The sequence below is a fragment of the Tachypleus tridentatus genome, chromosome 5 (genome assembly GCF_004210375.1).
Source record: "Tachypleus tridentatus isolate NWPU-2018 chromosome 5, ASM421037v1, whole genome shotgun sequence".
NCBI lineage: Eukaryota > Metazoa > Arthropoda > Merostomata > Xiphosura > Limulidae > Tachypleus > Tachypleus tridentatus.
Window position 1 is genome coordinate 23,214,832 of NC_134829.1, and position 21,120 is coordinate 23,235,951.

The 21,120-nt window shown below is 34.0% G+C and overlaps 1 protein-coding gene across 4 annotated transcripts in view; it reads left to right on the plus strand.

The window, feature by feature from the left end:
* Window positions 1-18,404: 18,404 nt before the first annotated feature.
* The window catches only part of Scm (Polycomb protein Scm), a 61,849-nt gene continuing 59,133 nt past the window's right edge, over window positions 18,405-21,120 (plus strand). For 3 of the 4 annotated variants that reach the window (XM_076501627.1, XM_076501628.1, XM_076501626.1), the window contains exon 1: window positions 18,405-18,532. The gene's annotated coding sequence lies outside the window, so the exon portion shown is untranslated. The remainder of the gene's footprint in view (window positions 18,533-21,120) is intronic. The other variant, XM_076501629.1, reaches the window with a different exon arrangement.

Genomic DNA, 21,120 nt, shown 5'->3' on the forward strand with positions numbered 1-21,120 from the left:
GCTTATGTTCTACTACTACATGAGGCCTAATTTGTTTATTTGCTTCACTCTTCCATGTAGCATTGATGAGTTGTGAACTTGGCAAAACTCATCCAGTGTAGCAAAAGTAGCAAGTCAAAGAATTATATTAGGCCACTGCATCATCTTTTTCTTACTGATATTTACTTTTTGGTGAGGATATGAAATTCACACAAAAATTGCATTTGAAGTTAATAAGACAAAAAATTATATATAAATTTGAATTTAATTTACTTATCAAGCAAATCATGCAGCCACCAATTTTATAACTTAAAAAGTACTTTTTTTTTTTTTAGTAAGTTTATGTTGAAGCTTTATTAAAGTATACTAGTAGTTATGATTCTAGTGAAAAAGACATCAGCATCCATTAATAAATATGTTATGGAGAGTCATGAAGCACTGTTTTTTAATGCATAATTATTTATTTTACAATAAATCTATTCTATTAGGTCTTCAGAGAGATTTAGATTTTAAAAATATTAGTAATGTCTACTAATGCTACACATGGAGAGTTATTAACAAGAGCTAATGCATGTTAGTTGAGACAAGAATTTTTAAGCAGAATGCAACAGTTAAATGAGATATTGGATGTCAATATTACAAACATCAGGTTAATTGTTCAGTTCATGGAAGGAATGCCTTCAGTAAGTATATCATTTTAAACAGTATGAGAAATAGTACATTTTGTAAAGGGGCTATTCAAGCTACTTTTAAATAGAAGAAAAGGAAATTACTTTGATCTTGGGGTCTCGTGTCATTGTTTTAGAACATTTAAGTAAGTCAGATAGCATGGTTTAAACATTTTGTTTTTCATATTGACAGAAGAATTCTTTATAACAAGTTGTTTGAATTAAACATTTTGGTTTTAGATAGTAAGTATGGTAGATTCCATTGCTGTTGTTGGATTTAAGTCAGATGGAGATGTTAATATAAAGTATTTTGAGATAAATAAAATGGAGAGGATTAAATTTGCTTGTTAGTAATAATGTTGGTGTTTTGGGTAGACATTTGAAGGTTCCTGAAAGAAATGGAAAAATAGACTTATTTGCACTTCACATTGGCCTCCTGGTCAACAAGTTCAATGAATAGTAATACTTACATACAGATAAGTTATGTTACTAACAGAATTATACTTAATATTCAAGAAATTTTGGTTTTGAAAAAACTGTTTGGGCAAGTATGTTTTATTTTTATAGTGGTGAAGAAATTCTTGACATAGTTGAATATTTGTTTCAAACTCTAATTGTGAAGAAAAAAAAACACAGAAACTTATTTCAGACCTTGTTCATAATACTGTGTAGTATATGAGTAGTTAGGAAGATATAGAAAAGTGCTCGAGTTCAAGCAGTCTTAACAGGAATACTTTGATGTTTTTATTAAAACGAGTTACTTGTAAAGTTGTTAGGACTTTAGAAAACTTTCAAATCAGATTAACTGGGAAATATTTTAATTTTTTTATACAATTCAATTAAACTATCTGAAAAGAAATGCATTGTTTTTTTTCCAATTTCTCAATTAAACCAGAAAAACTTTTTATAAATAAATGAAGACAATCCAGATGGTGTAATACATATATATTTCATGCATTTTCCATCTCTTTATTTTATTATAATAGTATTGTTAAGATTTTTTTGATTATTTTGTTATGTGATTACTTTAGGTTATGACTTCATTAAAGCTTAAATGAGGATGACTAGTCACATAGGTAGCAATAGTGATATTACCTTTGAAGTAAATAATACTTGGATTAAACAGCCAATTAGGCAAGAGTTATTTCCTATATAGGAAAAGTAAAACGTATTTTTGAGTCACCAGTTATTCAATGAGCCTATTGCATTACTATGAGGAAAATTGACTCAAACTAAAAATATCACAGTGTTACAAGAAAGAGAAAATTTGGATGCTACTATCACAAGATTTTTCATCACAAAGGGTTTTTTCTTCTACTGACATCTGTATTAGCCATTACTCCTGCTCCTGTTTTTAAATTTTAAAATGCTTTGACACTATAGCATAGGCATTTTCCACATCCTGAAGAACTTTAGAGCAAAAGGAAGTGATGGTCACTTGAGGGAAATGATTGTTTGATGGAGTTGTTCAGTCTAAAAGTCATCTTCTGGACATTAGACATTTGCCAATGCTGCAAAATATATGGCTTCCATCTTTAGTAGTTAATGACTCAAAAAAATGAGCCATCAGTGTTTTGTGCACCCAGAATGACTATTCACTTTTTTCATCTGAGGATTAGCCTCAGTGCAAGATAAGCTTGTATGACAGAGGTGCTGTTTATAGACAATGTCTTTCAACAGGTCTAATCCCACTGGCAAATGAGAATGTAGGCATTGAATAGTGAAGATGATGAACTGTGGTGTAATGGAGTAGTCTGTGGTCATACAGAATTGATGGACAGGATGCTAAAGAAAATTAGCTTCTCTGGATTAGAGGTAATTTATTCATACAAGGGTTGGAGTCTTTGAGCTTACCTACAATGCTTTACATACAAAGATACTTCAATCAAACAGTTGCCAATAAGTCATGAGGGGGAGGAATCTGTCCAGTTACAGTTCTGTCAGTGACAAAAAACATATCACTCCTATGATATTCATAGGTACAGGGAAGGAAAATCTGGACCATTTCCTCGGGTATTTCAGGTAAGTAGCTGCTTCAAATGTTTGGTGTCCAGAGCATGTTCTACAATGCATAATTTTGTGTATGGATGGTCTGACCCATAGAACACTTAAGGAAGGCATAACTGGAAAGATAACTAAAGGTTCATTAACCCATTGGGAAACCAATCAGTTGATTGTACCAAGTTCAATGGTTGAAAGATGGGTGCCACAGAAAGTTTGACCATTTATGTAAATAATATGCTCTCTTTGCATGGTAAAGCCTACCTTGTAACAGCTTTGGCAAATTATGAGGATATTATCATCATTAACAGCTTTATAAAAGAGCTATCCAGTTAAATGATGAAACACCAAATGGGTGTGAAAGTTCTTACCTTCACAGAAATAGTTTGTATAGTGATTTGATACAAAATGGTAGTATCTTGGACAGATCTTCCTAACTTATCTAACCAAGCTCAAACCCAGCCAAGGGGTAACACCAATTACTCACACCCCAATAGTATCCAGTGAATGGGCATCATTATCCCAATCCTCAGATGATGTATATGCCACATTCTGTGCTGATGATCCCTCCATCCAGACATCATCCTGGAAGAAAGAGGCAAAGTGTGTCCTTTACCTTTAGAACACTGGGTTACTTTTGAGTAAACTACCACTGCCTTGTCAAGCAGCAAGGTATATAAGAGTACATGTTCTGAAAGATTGTTCAGAAGGTACACTAGAATAAGCAACAAACAGTGAACAATGCCACTACAGCTTTAAGAAATTAATGGATCTCGTGTCAATCCTGACCACTAACTTGGTAGATGCAGAAGGTATCTTGTACCATAAGGTTTTGCAGCAAGTCCAACTCTGGATGAGTCTTTTTACATGACTGTCAGAAGGGCAATATTTAGAGTTTGTAGTTGGTACAAGAGTATCTAGTATTAACATTGATTGTATAATAGAAAGTTAACCTTTTCAAATGAGCAGTGATTCACTGATATGTTCGATGAACTTCAAAATTTTAGAAGTGATAATAATATTGCAAGAGTTTAGGCTAGTTGTTCAGTATCATCTTGACCTGTAGGATAGAAATGCTATTGCATTGTCTAACTTATAGGCTAGTTGTACAGCAGCACCTTAGCCTACAATACAGAAATGCAACTGGAATTTCTATCTGGTGATTCCTAGTCCATTTATTGAATTTCCATATCCTAGACACTTGATAGGAATTGAAACTATTTCTTCTGTAGTAACAACAATCCGTACAATAAGATATTCCACTAGTTCATGGATGCCACAAGTAACACTTAAGAAGTTTGTGGAAGAGGAACTAAACAATTAGCATGAGTGCTTATCGTGCAGCAAAGTAAAGCCATCTAATATTAGGGAACATAGTACAGACCCACCTAGCCAATGGCACTTGTCTGAGCAGTTTTGGTTATGGGAAGATGCACTGGACCATTATTCTTGACCTTTACATCTTGTGTCCCCAACTTCCTTTATACACAAGATACTTCAGACTTTGAACAGCACCAAAGTGTTCCCTGTACTTGTGTTAATGTTTTTATTTGAGTTGAGATGTCCAACACTGTAAAGTGTGTGCAACCTAGAATAAGAATTGGCCTAAACAGGGTGAACTGCAGCAGAGAGTTGTTGTTATCCCTGTATGGAGTGTTGATCATCAGATCAACTGTATCAAAAATCCTTACTTTCTGAGCTACCAAGTAAAGTTTTTCTTTAACAGTTATCCATTGAATATTGAGAGATGGCTGCTCAACACAATTTAGAACAACTAGTGTTGGTAGATGTAAAGCCAGGTACATAAACAGTTTGCACAACTGTAGATGATAACTAGGAGTTTGGAAAAAATATATGAAAGGGTGTTACAACATTTACATTTTGAGCTGTAAAGTTTATTGCTGTGTTGAAAGTCATCTTGATTATTCATAAGAATTATTGACCTATTCTAGCTGAGTGTTGATCGAGAGTTCTATGGAGAATACTGCATGTTCCTCGCCAAATCTTTCCTTGTATACTTGTAAAACATATGAGTCCACATATGCAGTGAGAATGTTGCATTTTTTGTGTGTGTATAATGATATATAGTAGTAACAGCATAAATATTAATTTTGACTGATGAGAATTTTAATTTAACAATTTGGTTTAATTGAATTCTGCCAGTGACTTTTTATCTTGGAATACCTGAGAAGAAAATTAGCTTGATTGCTCTTAGATGGCAATACACTGCTGTACTGCAATTACTGAGAATGGTGTTACCAAAGAAATTTGCACAGAAGCTAGAGAAAGTATGTTTTAAGCTACTAGTGTATGTGACAACACGTAATTCTGATATATGTAATGTGTTACCTTCCATGCTTTTATGAATATTACACAAGATCATTCAAGAGTATGTAACACAAATGAATCAACAACACAAAGACGTTAACTGTTGTGTAACATACAAATGGGAACAAAGGATTTGATCTTGATGGTAAAACCTTGTTATGTGAGGTTAACTATGATCACTGAGGTATAACATAATTTTTGAAGATACAGTGCACCTGCTACTTTTATAAATACTCATGAGAAAATGTTTGACATTGAAAAATTTGACAAGAAGTGAATTTTCATGAAAAAAAAAGAGAAATGCAAAGTTTTACCATATATCTAAGAGAAAACACAATTCTATCTCTATTTGGTAAGATGAGTACAAGATATTTTCATTGAAATATTAATGAGTGAGTGAAATTATTGTTAGTAAATTAAATTCACAGCAATATCTTGGATATCATATCAGACGTAAACCTTGGTTATAATAATATATTTCAATCATGCAGATTGAAATGTTTTATAAGCACTCCCTTTTCTAAATAGTTTCTTAATTTTGTTTCAGTTTCTGTATATTAAAAATGCAGTCTGTAAGTGTACTGCTGAAGGCTGAAAGTAATGCCTATATGATGAAACTTTGAAAATATCACCTGGATAGTACTAGAAGAAAGTTGTCAGGGAAAGGTATGATAAAAACTTCATTTTATTTTAGTGATCAGTAATATAGGTTTGTGTCTGCTAACCAATGTCAGCTTGTGTTTAGGAGTAAGTATTGTAGTTGTGATCCTGTTTCTTAGCTACTTACAATTTGTATGTAGTATGGTGAATAGTTCTGGATTAAAGGGTGAGCCACAACCACTAACTAAAAACCACTTGCAATGAAGCAGGAGGTAAGGCAGATGTGGAATTGTGGAAAGCCTCTTCTAAGGCATTCTGTAATTGTTTGTTTGAATACCACAAGATGATAACACACATGTGGTATCTTCTTTTAGGACCACAACATCCTGCTTGCAAAGAGACTTCAAAGTTAAAGTCATGTTCAAAGGTGGCTGATGCTAGGAAGGCAAGTACAAAATGTCTACCAACATTCAGCTGCCTCCAGCTCTCATCATTGATATAAGGACACCATTCCACAAGCTAACTATGATGGTCACATCTTCTTCTGCCACCATTATTGATTGGCAAAGGTTTTGGGGATTAATGAAGGGGGCTTTCACCCTGACAGCTTGCCAAACATGAATCATGGCTCCCTGACTTGCTATCCAATATCAAGGCAAAATATTGGATCTCAGCATCAACATCAGTTGAATAACAGCTCACCAAGAGGTCATATAACTTACCTCAATGACAACTAAAGGTTGACCTGCCATTAAACCCACTCACTGCCATCACCATTATTTGACCATGCAACAAATCCAGTTACTAAAGTGGCACTGCTAGAAGATGGATGCCAAATGGATCAGGTTTGGGCAATATATAGTAATTTAAAGGACTAGCTTAGCTGAAAAAATATGCCACTTTCTTGGCTGAAGGAAGAGTTGTAACATTATGGCAGGCCGAGTGGGCTGTTTCAGCTAAGCCATTGGAGTTTTGGCTGTCACTACCTGCTATTACCTGCTGATGCATCACTTATATGAGGCATCCAAATACCTAGCGATACCTCAGGAGGTTCACCAACTGTGTCCACGGCTGCACTAAACAAGAAGTCCTTTGGCCTGAGACAGGGATATCACATGAAACACTTCAGCAGCTAGTCACTTTAGAGGATATGTTGTTGACATTAAGTTGAGGGTGGGCATATTGGACCGTGCCACTACTGTTGAGGTAGATATGTAATTTGTTTGTATATTTATATTTGTATATCATGTAACATTGATAAAGAATTTTTAATTATATTGATGCAAATATATTATTACATTCTTAAGGGATTTACAAGTATTTACTGCATTTTTGTTAAAGAAAGTTACTGTACTCCTTGATCAGTGTCTTTTTAAAGATTTTATTAATTTTAAATTAATTGTCAGGTTGAAGATAAGCTGAAACTAGAGGTAAGAGGGAAAGTGTGGCATGTGTAAGTGTACCTTGTATTTTCTACTTTATTTTAATGTAAATTTTTTTTAATTTTATTGATTCTAGGTATATGTAGTTTTTGTATAAAACATGGTCAAGAAAGTTGTTAAATTGTACTCTGTCATTGACTTCAAGTAAAACCTGGTCTGTCTGTGGCCATAATGCTACAAGGAGTTTGACAGCAGTCTGTTTTATTAATAGGTCAGATAATACCTAGAGGTTAAACCTCCCTCATGTTTGAGTGAGAATAAATAGTTACATAAATAACTGTGTAAACCTGCTGCTAACTTTAAAGTAAGTAACTTTAGGTTTTAAACAGTCTGATAGGTGATCAGTTAGGTAGAAGGTGTCTCTGATCCAGTAAAAGTAACCATATGTCTTTACACAGAAAATAAATTATGCTTGTAGTTAGATTGCCTTTGTGTTCTACAATGTGTCCAATCTCTTTGTTTCATGCTCACAAACTAAGTTCTTAAGAAAAGTTCAGAATTACTGTGTAATATATATATTATTGAATCTGATATTGCTTAACCCTTAAACAGTGGGAATGTTGTAGGTAGCAGCACTAATTGATGATAGCTGCCATTCCAGGGTTAATTGACCTATCCCATCTACTCTAAAGAAAAATCAGTTTGACCTAAATATATCACAGTGGCTTTTTACTATTAAATAATTGGGATATTGCCTTGAACTCAATATATAAGCACTAAATATTTTGCATATGGTATCATGGTACATGTGAAGTGGCAACATTAATGTATTAGCAAATGTTTATTATTTTATAAAGCACAATTAACCTTTCTTTTCACAAACTAAAAGATTAAATTGTGTGATGGGATGATTATTCAACTGCAAGTCTTTGTACTTTGTAAGACAAAGAGCATTTTAGGCTGTTTGTTTTTAAATTACAACTTATACAGCACTTTCACTTTTCATCCAGTAAATTAATTTTCATAATTATTGTGTGACACTATCCAGTTGTTTCTTTTCCTGTTCACTTAGACAGGTAAACATCTAGATTTCACAGTAAAGGAATTGGCTATAGTATGTAATTAACTTTGAGGTGCTTAATGACCTTAGGTCGATTACCTGACATCTCAGTTAAATCTCTTTCAAAAAAAATCAGCAGGGACTACATTTTTTAAAGAATGTATTACTGTAATTGGTGACAGTTTTGTCATGTTTTTTACTTATGGAATAATTGATGTGGGAAGTGTGTGCACTCTATGTGAGATTATAATATTGTATTTTGTATATAATTGTTAGCACTTTCATTCCTTCAAGTATGCCATTTTCATTCATCATTGAGATTTTTTTGCTGTCAAAATATATTGACAGTGAGAGAAGTGTATTCTGTTGTCTTTGTATATTCACCTTTCTTTTGTGTTGTAATTGAATAAAGATGGCTTTGTAGTTTTTATACTTTATTTGACCTTCTAAAGCTTGACCAAAATCAGAAATTCAAATCTAATTCTGCATAATATTTTCTGCCAAGACTTCTGGTATTTGTGGTTACTAATCTTATCTATAAGTTGAAATTGTGTGCCTGAGAAAAGTGTAAACATACACTTAAATTTGTTTGTTTAGAAGTTTCTGACAAAGCTGTAAAACTGTTAGTGTTAGCAATATCTAATTTTGATCTAATAACCTTGATAGAAATTAGTTGGTCTACAGTCCACATTTGGACTACTTTTATCTTATCAAATAGTGGGATTTGACCATCACTACTACAGTTGTGGTATCCAGACATATTGTGCATTTTCTACCTTCTTACTATAATGCAGAATTTGTCAACATTTCTGGTTTTTCTAAGTATGTGTAGTTTTTGTACTGGGAATTACCAGTCATGTAGGTTGCACTGTTTGCTTTGGATAGTCTGACATTACTAATTCACCTATGTAATGTGAGATTTAGTTAGTGTCTGGTACAACAGACACAATCTGCAATATCATCTTGAGTGAATTGGTCAGTTTTAAAATACGTTTTGTGAGAGTAGAGTCAGATTGATTAATTCACAAGTCAAATAAAAGCAACTGTACAATGTTCAATGCAAGCACATACACCATTTTCTTTGCTTATCATGCTTTGTTTTCAGTCCATTTATGTTTTAGCATGGACTTAGTTAATTTTAGCAGAACTCAGTGCTAATTTACAGTTTATATTGTTGAATCTACTGTAATATAGTAGACCTATTTAATTTTTTTTTTGGATTAGTTTACCTGGAAATACTGCAGGATTCATAGAATTATTTATGCTTTGCTCACAGGATATTATTTTAGAGTTTTCTGTTAATGTGTGTATTACCTTTGTTTGAACTCTTGTTTTATTGTTTTGGAAGGATGCTGCTGAGTTACGAAATGAAATTTTCTAAAACTAGAAATGCTCATGACCAAGTGGAAGATATGTCATTGAAGAGAGTCAGTTGTCATGTTTAGGATAAGTGCTAGATGTCTAACTTTTGCTAGTGTTGCAAAGCTCTATGCCTTAAATCGCTGCAGTGACTGACTTAGGAAGAACAGCTATCATTTGTATAAAATAAACAACAATTAAGAAATTTGCTGCAAATTATACACCCACCTCAATATGTGGTTCAAATTGCAGTTTGCTTACCTTAGCTTAACCAGCAAAGCTTTTAGTATGTGCAGGTTTCTTTTAATTTTTCCATATCTAGCAGCTCATTTGGTTTATTAGTTTGCCAGACAAGTATTAACACCTTCCTCTTCATTATCATGTGAGTCAAGATGACTTACAACAATGCCCTTATCCTCCTCTGAATCATCCATTTTGCCTACAGATTCCTGGTCAAACCAATATACCAAGGTCTCATCTCTAATGTGTTGTAGAGCATTTTTATGGTTACAATGATAATACTTTGTTGATGTATTATGTGTGGACCATTCCAGTTAGATTAAAATTGCTTTTATTCAGCTGGCATATATCACAATCATGCCTAGTGGTCACATTGGAACTTTCATTTTTTTCACCATATGATCATAACACTTCCATTATTGGGCTAACTTTCCAAGTTGTTGTTGGGCAAATTCATGTGCATCTCCTATCACTGATTTTGGCCATTCTACATGCTACTGGGGACACTGAGAGTCTTCTCAAGGTAGGACTCTATATATTATATCCATAGGGTGAAAAACTTTGTGCCCAAACATTAATAGGTTTAGCAAAAAGCCTGTTGATTCTTCTGTTGCTTTATTTACCACCATCACACATGGCAAGTACTCATCACAGTTGGTGGCTGTCAAGGTTAACAAACTTTGCAAGTATCTGCTTGGTAGTCTGTATTACCTGTTCTGTTAAACCATCAGTGTGAAGTAGTAAGGTGAAGTATAAGTTTTAATCACTCCTAACAACTTGATGAACAGATCTAAGGTTATGTCTACTAGACTATTGACCAATGAGTGAGCTTCAGCCAATTTTATGAAATATTCATTGATAATGAGTATGTATTTTTGATCTCTTGCAGTCTCCAGTAATATACAAAACCAAACTGTGAGAAGTAAAAGACCCATCAGTTCATTGTTTGAGTTTACCCTGTCTCAGGCATTTTGTGTGTGTGTGTGACATACTCTTTGATACTCACATTAACACTGAACATCTTGACTTACTCTGTTGGTGTGGACAGAACAACTGTTGTCAAACTTCAGCACAGGTTTAAAGCCTGAGAGTATGTTTTGGTGCGAAACTCCAGAGACTACTAGCTGGAGTGCTATCAGGGCATCATGCCTTATGGACTGAAAACAATGGTACAGCATAGTTTCTTGTACTTGTAACTACTTGTATAAGTGCAACAGGTTACACTGTCCTTGCTATACTCCTCCATTAGTACATGTTGGGCCTGATATTGCTAGACAGTAAAGGGCATCCATGCTAGATCAGAATGCTTCAGTTACTCATCCTAGAGCTTGTGAAATGTTAACTTTAGCATCTGTCCTAATTATTTAAAGTATTTGACTGATCACTTTACACAGCACTGATATACTAGACATTGTCTGATTTATAACACAAAACACTATTTGTGTACATGGAAATAATATAATTCTCTTCACCCCATACACTTCTAGACTCCTCTGATTCTGAGCTCAATCTGGGTGGCATTGGATGACTTTTTCATGGAATATCAGCTAACCATTTAAAGAAAGAGCTGATGGACAAACACAACAGATTCCAGATGTTAGACCATGGTTGACTATAATTCTATAGGTGACATTTCCCAGATTTCTTCTGTAACATCTAGTCTCTCATAATTCACATTAACAAAGTCAGAATTTACTGGCCATAGCGATAGTTTTACTAAGAGGGCTTGGAATAACACAAGATTGACTGAGATCTTTATTACTGTTGTGTCTACCATCTTACTCTTGTTAATACATAATAAACTCCACCTAACCTTGAAATAAGCAACTGGTTGTTAGCCCATTTGGGTCAAACCCAGGGCTATAGTGATATCTGGGTTGCATTCTCCACCACTGGAGCTGCTACTACAGCTGCCACTTCAGGCTTCTTTTGATCTAATGATCAATTGAACTGAATACTTCAAAGTGTGTCACAATAAACACTGCTTCCATAAGAGTGAGAATGTTCCTCACTCCCAGGTGCTGACTCATAAGCTGACTGGAAGTCCACAATGAACATATCAAATCATGATATCTTCCCAATCTCTTAAGGCTATGGCATTTGGCACAGCTACCACTTAGGTGATAAGTCCTTTATTGTTGATCCTTTTCCAAGCCTTAAACTTGGCCTTGTAGATTACTTGATTCTCTATTGGGTTAAATCAAAAGTGCAGCTTTTACATGATGTTTCCTAGTTGTTCTGTTACTCCTCATCCAAATGTATGATAGTATCCAGGGGCAGGCCATTTAAACTCAAAGCCAGGCATTCAACAACCTACAACTGTATCTATACATTCCATTTAGTAGTCTGTCTGGAACATTTTGGAATATTGTCTAGATCCTCTCTTGCTGCCCCTTTGATCATTGGAGCATAATCTGCTTAGACTTTCTCACAGAGGCATGTGTGTAGGGCCAAAGACCCTCTCCTTCATATTCCTAGTAGATGTCAGAAGGATATACTGCCAATATCCTTAGTTATGGTTAGAAGTCACTCACAGGGACTGTGACATCTGAATTGTTGTTCAGTACCAGGTCCAGGATAACAGAATGCTGAGCTACTAAAGATGACTCATCATACAGCCCTCAATAATTCTAGGTGTTGCAAGTTTCCAATGATATACAGCTAACCTTTTAGCCCTGAAAAGTACCCCTCTCATGAATCAGGGTCTTCCCCAATTTCTTGCCTCCTGTGAAAACTCTGACTGGCAGTAACCATCCATTAACACGTCCAGTATCTGTCCACTAACTGCCAATAGTATTAACCAAAGCTGGAGCTGCTGTGCTCTAGCTTCCAAAATCATAGGAGTTCAGTAGAGACCTCCCCACATGGTCTTGAACTCACCAGGCACCATTCTGTTCCAACAAATCTCAGTCAGTTACCATTCTCTTACACTGAGATTGTTTCTCAGGTTTACTATTTGCTCAGGTGATCTGGATGCTGCAGTCACAGACAAACCCCATGAATTAGTACTTGCAGACTGTTTAATACCATAGACTTTTGCAGCATCTGTGAAAGTTGTGTTTACAGAAGAGTACAAAAATCACTAAAAAAGATGGTGTTTAGTATGTGGGATGGGCCAGAAAAAAAATGCATGCTGCATTCAACCTTTTGTCCTACGATGTTTACAAATAGCTAATATACTTGAATTACAGCCTTATTTGAGCACATATTCGTTATTATCGAGTGTTTCACAGCTTGTGAGTCTCCCAGTATTGAAAGTGTTGCAAAAGTGTAAAACTAGGAACTACCTGAACAGCCAAAGAGCTCTTTTTTTTCCCACACAAACCAAAAAATCTGTGAAGTTTTCTCAATGGCTTTCATACAACAGAAAAACATTTTAGGACAGACTTGAAAATAGGTTATCACCATGCATGGTTGTATAAGCTAAACAAACTACAATAAAAAAGTATGTTATCTCTACCCCCGTGAAATAAGCTTTCTTACAGAAATCTAACGTTTTTTCAAAAAGCTAAAGTACATGATGAAACTGAAATTACCAGCTAATAATACATGAACATTAGATGACCGTAACATATAGATACTCAAAATTTTGTACACTATACAATCGGTATCTTTAGGGAGCCAACCCCTATATTACGTATGAAGCTAAGGAGTAAAAAAAATCAATGCACATTAATATTAAATTTTATTACACACATTCATAGAATACACACGCTTTCAGTTATGGAGATAAAAACGTTGCAATACAAGTAATAAAAACCATTTTGTAAATGTAAAATGATATAGGTTATTCTACAAGTTCAAGAAGAAACTGACAAAATATATATAAATAGTCAAACTTTTCCAAGAATAACTTTCATTCACAACTGAAGTCCTGCCAGTTGCATGAATTCAGGTTTGAATAAAAATATTTGAAGTGGTTTTTGTTTTTAAATTTCGCGCAAAACTGGTTTAACGGAAAAACTGGTATTAAAAGGAGGCCCAAAGCGCTCGAGGTTTAAAAACCATTACAACTTTTGTGTGTGATCCTGTTTGTTTTGAATTTTGCGCAAAAGTAACAGAGGGTTATCTGCGCTAGCCTTCTCTTATTTAGCAGTGTTGGACTAGAGGGAAGGCAGCTAGTCATCGCCACTCATTGCCAACTCTTAGGCTACTCTTTTACCAAAGAATAGTGGGATTGACCGTCACATTATAAAACCCCAACGGCTGAAAGAGCGAGGATGTTTGGTGTGACGGGAATCCTGTGTGCTAACTTGTTAATTAGCACCTAAACTATCAATAGTTTATCGTCTTACAGTGGTTAATAACCATAAGCTTGTAAGATTATCTAAGTACTTACTGGCTACTTATGTAGGAAATGTTGTGTGGTTCTAGGTTTTTAATTCTACCTTGTTTCCGCACATTTTGGCATTGCCATCCCTACATCATACTTAATTTTTGCAAAAAAGGTTTTACTACTTTTGAAGAAAAATAAAAATGTTTTATTTTGTATATTCACGCAAAGCTACAATAGGGTAATTTGCGTTAGCAGTTTCCAGATTTGAGCAAATAAAAAACTTCGTAATTTTTAACTTTTAGACCAGAGATGAAGTAGCTAACAGAACGCCTTCTGCCTGGATCATTGTTCGTTTGTGTTGTGCGAGACCTAATGGGGTCAGGTGCTAATTAAATCTTTTTCTCCCTCCTTTTATGGGCGTCCATAGTAGGGGCAAGTGCCCCTCTTGCTCCCTGGAAAATTAAAAACATAATTCTTTTTTGTTTATGCAGCATATGTTTACAAATTGTTTATATTTCCAAACATTTCCCCTCCCGCGGAAAAGTTTGTCGCTCCTGGAAAAATTTCTGCGGACCCCTATGTCTCCTTTATTGTTTATGTATTGACTGTGAAAAGCTATACCATTACTTCATGAGATCATGGCTCATAGATTAAGCTAATTACACTTATTCTTCTTGAGTGCGATATCCATGAATGTTAAGTTTATAGCATTTAGAGATTTTTTTGCTACTTCTCTTCAACTGGTTGCGTAGCTGTCTCACATTCACAAATAGTTCTATTGGCAAATCGTTACTTTGACAGCATGTTGTAACACGTGTATATGGTATCAATTCCATTTTAAATACACTTGATATCTTAATATGAACGATATCTTATGGTCTGGTATATATATTTTTTTATGGTACACATTGAGTGAAGAGAGATACTTTTTGCTTTCATCATCATGTATGATATAATGAATTATGTGGGTTAGTAAATCATTTTTGTAAAGCTTTTTATTAAAATATTTAAACGAGCAAACTATGGTATATCGTGGATTGTTTCTATATTTGCAGATTTATGTATAAATTTTGTATTTGTTGCTCTGAGTACAATAGATGTAGTGGATATTATTGACTTCCGTATTCTTATAATATATTAATATATGACGGTGTAATGCTACTCCATGCCAAACAGGCATGTTCTGTCTGTAGATATAAATGTTCTTTACAAATTTTTATAATATTCTTTGATGATGCTCTAATAGAGTCTTCTAGCATAACCTTCTCGTTGCCATACTTGTAATCTGGGTGATGTGGTTTTTCCATGTTGATTTAAAATCATATTTTAATTCAAGAAATTTTGCGAATGTGGTTGTATGCAAACGAGCTCCATGTACGGGCTCATATACGAAAAGTGTGAAAGGAGGATTCTAATATATGAGATCAAAGCCAACACATATTGTAATTTAAAACACCAGATATATGCACAGCACAACACAAGGTAGCTATTCTAACTGCACGTCAAAGACTATATTTTCTACTAAAACAGTAACGCTATGTAGTACTGGAGTTTGGTCGTCGTATGCCAATCATTTTCTTTTTCTGCAATCGATTTTACATAGACGTTTCATTCTGTTCGGTAAGAAGTGTCGAAAGTCCAGCTTATATTATCGTGTACTGTGTAGTCTCACTAGCCAGACTTTCACTTGTAATTTCTGGTAATTTTCAAATGGGTTTATGGTCAGTATGATTTTCGAATCCTTCTTTCTACAAAATGCTTTATTCTCAAATCCACGACCAATTTATTGTTCTATTTCTTTGACACAACTGGACTTGTTTGTGCTCAAAACCATGTGTAGTAGTTAGGTATACATGAATGTTTAAATGTATTGATTTGAATAATTTGTGTGGTGTGGGTGTTATATTTAATTTTTTTTAGAAGCGAGAGTTTATTGCAAATTTGTTTATGAAACATACGTTGTGTAGCGTGCACACTCAGTTGTTATATGTCAACAATTGTTATACTGTTTTGTCATGTTACTAGAACTTTCTGAAATTTTCTCATTATTTTAAATGTTGCAGCAGAGCACCTAATATTGCGTGGAATGTTCTATACTTCTAGAGGGGTATAAATATGTGTCGAAAGATTGTTATTTAGATCTAGACTGTGTTATTTTGAATTCAACGATGAAGAGTATACAATGGTATTTTTAAAGGAAATTATCACCGATTGTATTGTAGTAAAATAGCAAAAAATAGTATTTAATTTTGTCAGTTGTGTTATAAAAGTAGTTGAATCAGCCTATGTGTAATTTAATGAAAAAGATACAATTATTTAATGCTCTGGATCAAGCTGTAATAACCAACATTTGTATATTTGGCTTGTGTTTGATGTTTGTAGAAATTTATTGCCAACAATTTGTTTTGTCTATTTAATTTCGCGCAAAGCTACACAAGGGCTATCTGTGCTAGCTGTCCCTAATTTAGCAGTGTAAGACTAGATGGAAGGCAGCTAGTCATCACCACATACCGCCAACTGTTGGGTTATTCTTTTACCAACGAATAGTGCGATTGACCGTCACATTGTAACGCCCCCACAGCTGAAAGGACGAGCATGTTTGGTACGACGGGGATTCGAACCCACAACCCTCAGATTACTAGTCGAACGCCTTAACCTACCTGGCCATGCCCAGCAGTTATATTGCCAACAATCACAAACACATACGATAAAGAATCATTTTTACAAAACTTTACAGGAGCAATATGGCTTCGATATTACAGTTTCAAAGTTTTAAAAGAAACCAATGAATGCTACTATTTCAAACCAAATAAAAAGTGCTAATCCTTCATCAGATTAATGTAGACTGTGTATAAGACGTTACATAAAATAAATAGTTGTACCATAGCTCTATAAACATAATATTTTAATCACAAAAAAAAAGGTGACTCGGGTCAACCCCTCCACGCATGCGAGATGCAAGTATGGATCTGGTGGGTGTCTAATACGTATTTTAATTAATTTTGAGAATAATAACAGATTTGTTTGGGGAGCATTTATTTCATTTATGTGATTTTGGCAGTGTTAAGATATTTGATTTACAAGTGGTTGTGAATGTGTGACAGTTATTGAGGGTGTAGTAGAACTCTTTCATTATCGCCACATCGTATGCGAATTGTGAAGTAAGAAAAATATGAATCTGTTATAGGCATGTCGTTTAGATACATGATAAAGGGAATACGGTTAACTATCCATCCCTGGGAAACATCCGCTTCAGGAGTTACATACTCTGAATAGGGTGTCTTCTATATTCACTCTACATTTTTCTTAAAGTTAGAAAACCAGCGAATCAAACATGTCGGTAATTCCAATTGTTTAATGCAGTAACATAGTTCATTATGCTATACAGTGTCGAAGATTTTTCCTGGAATCGAAAAAGCAGGCAATAGTGCATTTGTTTTGATTAAAGCTGTCTCTATGGCTTTAGATAATCGAGCTAAAGTATCTGTGGTTTGCCGAAATTGTCTGAAACCGTTTTTTACTTTGGGTAATTTTAATGTGATTTCTAGAAATGTAAAGATTCTATTAATTATTATTATTTTCAGAATTTTGCCTATACATGTGGCCAGGCTTATTGGTCGTACCTTTATGGTTCATTTGCTGGTTTACCTTTGATTAGAAACATATGAACATTTGCTTACTCCCAAGAGAATTGGATATACCCTGAGTTGAGGGATAAGTTAAATAGTGCTGCGAAGTCGTCAAAAACACTAGGAGAAGATGTTATGATGGCCAATCCTTTCAAAAAGGGCACTCAGGGGTTGTTTTATACATGTGATTACTTCTATTTTGGTGCCTGTATTTTTAATTTTAATAGTATAAATAGTATTTAATAGTATTGCTTGTTTGTTGTGAATTTTCAGGATTAATGGAAATAACTGGAAATATTGTGGTGTAAATATGTTTGTTTTGTTTTACATATACATTTAATGTATAAAATAGTGAATATCCATATAAAGTTCATTATGTGTTTTGAATATTTACCTTAATCATTTTTTGAAAACTTTTGTTGTTATGTTTGTTTAAGCTATCTTGTCTTCATGGTTTAAAGTTCGATATGTTTTGTGGCGTTATGGTTATTTATAAATTGTTTCAAATGTGACCAGAATTTATTTGGATCTGTATGTTCGTTTAACCGGGGGCCTAGCATGGCCAGATGGTTAGAGCGCTCGACTCGTCATTTGAGGGTACGGGTTTGAATCCCCATCATACCAATCATCTCATCCTTTCAGCCGTGGGGGCGTTATAAAGTTACTATCAATCTTACTATTCGTTAGTAAAAGAATAACCCAAGAGTTGGTAGTGGGTAGTGACGACTAGCTGCTTTCACTCTAGTCTTACACTGCTAAATTAGGAATGACTAGCGTAGATAGCCTTTGTGTAGCGTTGCGCGAAATTCAAAACAAACAAACGTTTAATTGGCTCACAGAGTCTGTCTCTGTTTATTTATAATTTAAATTTCAGCGCGCCCTCTGCGCCCTCCCGATAGTTCTTAACCGTAACGCAAATACAGAAGCTAATGGCGGAATGTTCATTGCTTCGTTCTTGAGCATTATTGTTTATACGAAAACACCTTTCCGAATCAGTTATAAAGCATTAGGTAAAGTATATTAATGACAAAAGTCTCTTTAATTATTTGATGTGAAAGTTAGTTTTGTAGTGGTTGTGTAAATGTATAGAGTAAAGTATTGCAATGATGTAAATTTAGGCTTATGATACAATTGGGTCCGACTCGACTTAACTCATACTATCTGTAACGCGGCAACTTCCCAGTTACACTTACAGTCACGCGCGTTTTTTTCTGTTGTTTTGATACTTGAATGACGTCATCGTGTGAATAACAGGTATAACAATTGAATAACAAAATTTAGTGTGACTACTAAAAAATAACTGAAAGTTACAGTATTATTATTTTATTTATCAGTGTAATACGTTATGATTGTAAAATCAAGATAACTGTAAGTATGGTGACAGAATTAATGTTTATTTGTTAAGGAAATTTTTAATTTAAAAGTTTCCACATCAAACTATCAGAATCTCCCTACCATATGTTGTATTTGACTTAATAGGTTAAGACCTATCGAAATTAATGTACGTACAGCTGTAACAACAGGTGCAAAATTATATGTGTTTGTTTTAAAGAAATAAAAAGAGACAGTAATTGTTAAAAGTTAGACTGTGAACAAAGCACATTATGATGTTTGGTTTTAGTAAATGATTTGTGTGTAATTTAATCGTATCTCGGTGGTTAGAGGAATAACAGCAGACATAAACTGTTTCATTACTACTACTGGGGAATATCTTAAGGTGCCAGATGTGAGATTTCATAGTGATGAGAGTTGATACACCTCACAGAATGACAGCTATGATTGGTATTAAGCTTAACTGTAATACAGATTTCAAAGAAGAAATTTAGGAATGTAAGAAGAATTTTTTGAAATGCTATGCAAGATATTCTCAAATTCTGCAAGAATTTTTTAGTTTGTTAGTAGGTATTAAAAATATAGATAAATTGAGTTCTCTTTAGGAGATTATGAAACTAAGATATGAAAATTTTAAAATACTGGATTTGTTGGCCTTTTCACCGAACCTACGCCTGCCATAAGAATTTGGTGTTCTACGAGAATTAGGTCTCTCAATCCAAAAACATATTTTGGAAACTTTAAATTCACTACATTTAAATTGTCCAATCAAATTACACCGTACTTTTCTTCTCTTAACAGTAAGGCATGATGAAGGTAAGAAATATTGTGTTTAGGAAGAAAATGACTCTAAAATCTGGTAGTTTAGTACAATAAACATGTATTTCTTGATTCCTTGTTGAAACCTTAAAATTTAAGCTTGGCAGTCACAGAGCGGAGACAACTGAATCTGCTCAGACCTAACATTTCCACTTTACACTGTCTGTAACAAGTCTTACAACCACTATATAATGCAAATTTAATTCCTGACATTTTGTCATTGGTGTGATAAAGTTATGGTTAATTTTCAATTCCTCTGATATCACACTGATACACACATGGGTGTATTTGTTACCAACTGTAAATACATAAAATTAGAAGGGTTCATTAGTATTTTTACTCTGTATTATCTGGTAATTACCAACTAAACATAATTTTCTGGATATCTACCATAAAATAACACCACCAAAAAGGGGATATTGAAAAAGAGAAATTGGTTGCTAAAAAGGAATTACAATAAATGTGCTTGTGCAATTACATTTTATTCTGATATACTGTTAGACCATGTGTTATTTAATTATTTGAAACACTAGTATTGAATCAATTATTTTATATTTTACTGAGGAGCCAGTAACTGATTACTGACGGCCAAGATGGATCACCAGGTCTCGTTGTCCCTTGACGGTATTTTATGTTATCATTAGAATGGTACCTGGGATGGAGGGGTTGTCATATTAGAAGAAGTTGAAGTTTCTCAAATTATTTTCTTAAAAAAAAAAAAAGGAATTCTGATTGAGGTGTTTAAGATCATTAATGGAAGTGATAGTGCTGATGTATCATCTTTTTTCCATATTTAATGATAGTATAAGAGAGTGTTTAGCCTTTGGAATAGGTTGCCTTCATATGTTGTGGAGGCATGATAAGGGCCAGCTTTAAGGAATTATAATAGTTTTAGTTTAGTTAAGAGGATGGGATAGCGTAAATGGACCAATACATACTTTATTATTCTTAAACATTTTTATATTTAAAGAATGTGACATCATCTCTAAAAGATATGCAGAAATTGTATTCCAGTATACAGGTTATGTGACATTATTAAAAAAGATATAAATACGATGCTATCTCATCATGCAGTTCATTTATGATGATGATGGTGTAACATGTAGGATCAACTTTTTGGTTGCTGTAGATTTGTCTTAAGTAAAGATATTTTTGTTCTTATTTAAACATTGTGTTATTTATAATTTTAGTAGAGTTTTTTTTACTTTTTTTCGAGTTCCATTCACTGCTATTATTTCTATCACTGACTCGTAATTAACAATATTAATTACAATTGACTTGCAGAATATCCAAAATAAAATAGTCTTTAGTATTTTTACTTGTTTAGATCCATTTGACTTAGATAAATAAGCCAGTTATCCAAATCTAGTGACATAAACATAACTGTGAAAATTATCAGACCTTTAGTGAGCATATGCCAATGTCCAGTGCAGTATTATTGTTTTTA